This window comes from Pteropus medius, unplaced genomic scaffold, assembly GCF_902729225.1.
Source record: "Pteropus medius unplaced genomic scaffold, Ma_sr-lr_union100, whole genome shotgun sequence".
Taxonomy (NCBI): domain Eukaryota; kingdom Metazoa; phylum Chordata; class Mammalia; order Chiroptera; family Pteropodidae; genus Pteropus; species Pteropus medius.
The window spans coordinates 4,463,124-4,468,877 of NW_024353909.1; the positions used below are offsets into that span (position 1 = coordinate 4,463,124).

Consider the following 5,754-nt stretch of genomic DNA (forward strand, 5'->3'; position numbering starts at 1 on the left):
AAGAAAAGTAAGACTGAGTTTAGGCCACAGACAAAGGGAGACAAAAAAAAGGGAGCAATTTATTCTGGTTAATTTTGTCAGCCCAGGATCTATATTTCTGAGTAATATTTCACCCACCTCTGTTCCACCCGTGGAAAGAGGATTCTAGACCTGGGACGCATGAATAGCACCCGGCCCACTCTTGGCCACATCTGTGAAGTCAATCTCAATCCAAGAGGTGGGCTGGGTTAGACTGTCTAGCACCCTTGGCTTCCATTCAGTACTAATCCAATCTGCAAAGGAGTCTCTATTTCTCCACCTCTTAAATCTGGGAATGGTCATGTGACTTGCCGTGAACCGACCGAATGCCCTTGCGCCTGAGGGCTTGTCCTCTCTTGGCATCACGTAAACAATTCCTAGCTAGCCTCCTATAGGAGGTGCTGCCCAGGCCCCGGGCATTCGAGCGAGGCCATCCTACACCATGTGGCCTCAGTCAGGTCAGCCCGGAATCCCGGCCACCACACAAGATCGTGAGAAATAGCAATGTTCGCTTTAAACCGCTAAGTTTGGAGATAGTCTGTTGCATAGCAAAAGCTAATCGATACAGCACGGAAGTGCATCTCTACAAATACTCTTTTAAGAGCCAGATGAATTCTAACCCAAAGCCTCTTCTGGGGGCAGTTTTAGTGACTTCTCTCCTCAGAATGAAGCTGGATTCCAGGTCAGGGGGCCTTCGGGGACAAAGGTGTGCTGCATGGCACTAGGGCCCAGCTCAGAATCTTCTGTTGCAAGAGGAACTTATGGAATTCGGTACTAATCAAGACCTTTGTATCTCTGCCATGCTTGACTTATTTTTTTAAAACTTTTTATTATAATAATTGTTAAACCCAAACAAAGTAGAAGAGCGTAATGGGCCCCCACATGGCCATTACTCAGCTTCAGAAATTATCAAGAGTCTGTCCTTTCTGCTTCGCCCATCCTCCAACTTTTCCCTGGAGCATGTCAGACGTGCCATTTTATCAGTAGGTGAGGACTTTTTAAAAAGTATTTAATTAGATTGCTGTTGTTGCACATTCCCAAATCAATAATTCCTTATGTCATCTAATATAGAATCCATGTTCAATTTTCCGGTTTTTTTGTTTGTTTGTTTTTCAGGTTTTTTTTTTTTTTTTTTGTAAAATATCCTTTTTTAAGTTGCTTTGTTTGAATTAGGGATGAAAAGGGGCCAATATACTAAACCTGACAAGCTCAAGGGAAGCCTGCATGGTGGGCTTTACAAACTCAGAGACCAAATGTAACCACAGAGGATCGTCTGAGCATAAAAATTCCTAATGAAAAGCCGAAAAAGCCGGTTCATTGGGGCGGGTAGTCACAAAGGTCAATCTTTAACTAAGTATGAGCCCATCTATTGTCTTTTTGCATCTAAGATAACAAACCTTTGAAATGTCAGGGTGATCTTTCGTTCCGGACCCCTCAGGGCATAATTTCCAGCAGGAGGCTGGCAGAACCCCTCACTGCTATCCTGTTCCCCAACACCATTTCTGTGTGCCGTGAACGTTATTAACCATCCCGTAGCCACCAACGTAGAAGAACTATGTGTTTCTCCATTTCGCCGTTTTATCCAATCCCGGGGATTTTGGCACTTGGCTTTCTCCCATCCCTTTAATTTCCCACCAACGGATTTCATGTCACCCCCCTTATAGCTCCTTCTTTTATTCAAAAGTACAAAACAAACGGCAGAGCTGCCCTTCTCTGGAGGAATTCCTCAATCTGCTGACATTTTGCTTCCTAGAAATTGTCATCGGTTTGGCTCAAATACTCATTAAATATTCTCTACAGATTTGGACCTTTCTTATGTCGACAGAATCAAGAGTCCTACAAAGTGGGTGCATGCAGAGCCTTTGATTGGTGTGTCTTTTATGTCTGTTCTCCTTTTTTAAAAAAATTAAGATATAATTCAGAGCCATAAAATTCACCATTTTAAATTATGCAATTTAGTGGGTTGTTTTTTTTTTTTAGCATATTCACAAAGTTGTGCAACAATCACCACAATCTAAATCCAGAATATTTTCATCACTCCAAAAATAAACTGTATTCATTAGCAGTTGCTGTTTATTTCTTCTCTCCCCAGCCCCTGGCAACCACTCGTCTCCTTCCTATCTCTATAAATTTGCCTATTCTGGACATTTCATATAAATGCGGTCATATGATATGTGATCTTTTATGACTGATGTCTTTCATTAAGCGTAATGTTTTCAGGGCTCATTCATTTTGTAGCACATTATAAACTGAATGTTTGTGCCCGCCGCCCCGAATTCCTATGTCAAAGCCCTAATTCCCAATGTTTTGGCATTTGGAAATGGGACCTTTGGGAGGTAATCAGTGTTAAATGAGGTCATGAGGGTGGGGCCCTCATGATGGGATTAGTGCCCTTATGAGACACCAGAGAGCTTGCCCTCTCTCCTTGCTCACACAAGGAGATCATGTGAGCACACAGCGAGAAGGCAGCCATCTGCAACCCAAAAGAAGAGTCTACACTACAAACCACCCACAGTGGCACCCCCATCTCAGATTTCCAGCCTCCAAAACTGTAAGAAAATGAATTTCTATTGTTTAAGCCACCCAATCTATGGTACTCTGTTACGGCAGCTGACGCAGACCAAGACAAAGCATCTATCGGTACTTCATTCTTTTCTTTTTTAAAGGTCAAACATTGTGTTCTCTTAATATTTTTTCTTTTTTAATAAAGTTAAATGCTATAACAAAAATTCACAAGCCGCTTTCCTATCCATCCCCTCGACCCTCTCCCCTCCCCAGTCTTCAGCACTGACTCCCTTTCCTTCACCCCACTCACAGACACAAAGTGTCCAACTAAGAAAACAAAGCGGCTCTCAATACATGGAGACATGATGACGGGAGGCGGTGAACTGCAACCCCGTTCGAGGTTAAATCGAGCAAGTCTGTATTTTCTGGGTTCTGGTGGGTTTCCTTTCATTACCCCAACTGAAAAAAGAACTCCCTAGGCCAGACGTTTCAAAGCTGAAGCCCCCAGGCCCACCGAAAAATGCCTTGAAGATGTTGTCTGCATCAAAATCACCCATATCTGCGCCCTCCTCATCCAGGTCCTGTCCGCCGTAATGGCTCATCAATGGATCAGAGAGGATGGTAAAAGCTTCTCCGACTTCCTTGAACTTTTTCTCCTCCTCCTCCTGCACTTCTCACTGGCTCCTCTGTGCCCACCCAGATGGTGCATCAAAGTCTGTTTCTGATAAGCTTTCTCGATCTCGGCCTCTGAGGCTTTCATGTTCAGTCCCAGGATTTCGTTGTAATCTTCCCTCTTTCTCTTCTTCGGTTCCAACTGTGCATTTTTAAGAGCTGTTTATGTTCTTATCCATCTAATGTGTTTGTTTTCATAGTCCTCCACTGCTTCTTCAGGCTGTTCTTTGTCCCCAAAACACTGAGCTCTTCTCAAGAAGGCTTTTACACATGTCACTATGGTGATGCAGTCTCCTGCTGCATTATCTAGTTTCCTAAGCTTGGAATTAACTGTGCCCTGATTGCAGTAGAGTTTAGCATCTGTTTTCATACTGGTGGGGTCTATCCCCAGGGCTTCTGTGTACAGTTCATAAGCTGGCTTGTAATTTCCTTCTTTAAATGCTTTATTCCCATCTCCTTTCTTTGCTTTAAGTGCTTTGGCATTTCTGCAAGCAACACAGGTCTTCTCATGGTCAGAAGCCATCGTGAGAGCCTGTACCAAAAAAAAAAAAAAAAAATGAACCGCCTTCTCTATACAATCTTCATAACAAAAGCAAAGACCTCAGACATCCAGAGCATCCACGTTGGTAGAAGACATTTGTAAAATGTGACTGGCCACAGACTGTACTTCTGGATAATGACCTAGCATTGGTAAATATTCTTCTTTGAGAATTTCGAAGCCGTGACAGGGGCAAATTCTAGAGCACGGTCCATGCAGAAAACCACATTCCGAAAATCCTACTTCGCAAAGTCCATTTCTGCTATTTTCTCATATCCTACGGCTGCATTAGCATCCTGCACGCCTGTCGTGACCGAGCATTTCTGTGATCCAGTTCTGGGGTTCTCTGGAAACTGGGGCACGCTGACACCGGCCTGCCCTAAAGATAGCCCACTCATGATGTCCCCAGAGGAAACTGCCATCCAACCTCACTGTGCATCTTCAAGAGCTTCTCAGAACCTCTGAGCATCATCAGAGTGGTCACTCGATTCCCATACTTGCTAGCATTTTTAGGACGTATCTCTATGGCTTTTGTATAATAGTCATAAATCCTACTGTCATCTTTCTTGGCACAGTATGCGTTTTCTTGTTCCTTGAAAGATTCTGCTTCCCTCTTCACTTCTTTGTCACCCAGCAGCTCTGACTCGGTCACCACCATGACCACATTGCACTCCACGACAGCTGCCATCTTAACTGCCAGGACCAGCACCTCATTCCTTTATGTTGTCAAATAATATTTCATTGTGTAGATATACCACATTTTCTCTATCCATTCATCAGGTGATGGATATTTGGGTTGTTTTCATTTTTAGCTATTACCAATAATACTGCTGTCGGTATCTTCGTGTGGACATAAGTTTTTGATTCTCTGGGTATATGCCTAGGAATGAGGTTGCTGGGTCATATGGCAAATCTATGTTTAATTTCGTGAGGAACTGTCAGTCTGTTTTCTGAAGCATCTACACCATTTTATGTTCTCATCAGCAATGTTCTGATTTCTCCACAACCTCACCAACACTTGTTATTACTTGTCTCTTTTATCGTACTCCTCCTAGTGGGTGTGAGTGGCATCTGATTGTAGTTTCGATTTCCATTTTCCTGCTGATGAATGATGTTGTGCATCTTTTCATGTGCTTATAAGCCACTTGCATATCTTCTTTGGAGAAATAGCTATTCAAATCCTTTGCCCATTTTTTAAATTGGTTTATCTTGTTATTTTTGAGCTATAAGAGTTCTTCATGGATGCTGGGTTCTAGACTCTTATCAGATATATGATTTGCAAATATTTTCTTCCATTTTGTGGGTTGTCTTTTCGCTTTGATAGCATCCCTTGCTGTACAAAAGTTTTTAAGTTTCATGAAGTCCAGTTTATTTATTTTTTCTTCTTTTTTGGTTACTGGTGCTTTTGGTATCATATCTAAGAAACCATTGTTCAACCCAAGGTTGCAAAGATTTACGCTTTTTTATTCTAAGAGTTTCATAGTTTTAGCTCTTATATTTAGGTCTTTGATCCATGTGGAGTTAATTTTCATATATGGTGTGAAGTAAGAGCCCAACTTCATTCTTTTGCATGTGGATGTCCAGCTGTCCCAGCACCATTTTTTGAAAAGACTATTCTTTCCCCCATTGAATGGTCTTGGCGCCCTCACTAAAAATCAGTTGACTATAGAGGCATGGACAGATATGGATTTATTTCTGGCCATTCAATTCTATTCCACTGATCTATATGTCTACCTTTATGCCAGCACCATATTGTCCTGATTTCTGTAGCTTTGTGGTAAGTTTTAAATTCTTAAGACTTTTTAATATATAATAATTTACTTTCCTTTTTTTTGGTGTGTTGAAGAGGCTGGGTTGTTTGCCCTAGAGACTCCCACATTCTGGGTTTGGCTAATAACATCACTGGAATGTCATTTAACATATTTATCTCTGTATTTCTAATATTCAGATTGAAATGCTTCACTGGGCTCAGTTATAATTTTCCTCAGAGGGACTGCGTTACATCAGGAGGCACAGAATGT

General features: G+C 42.0%; 1 pseudogene; it reads right to left on the bottom strand.

Moving 5' to 3' along the window:
- On the bottom strand, positions 1-5,285 carry LOC120593966 (dnaJ homolog subfamily C member 7-like; annotated as a pseudogene).
- Positions 5,286-5,754: the final 469 nt, after the last annotated feature.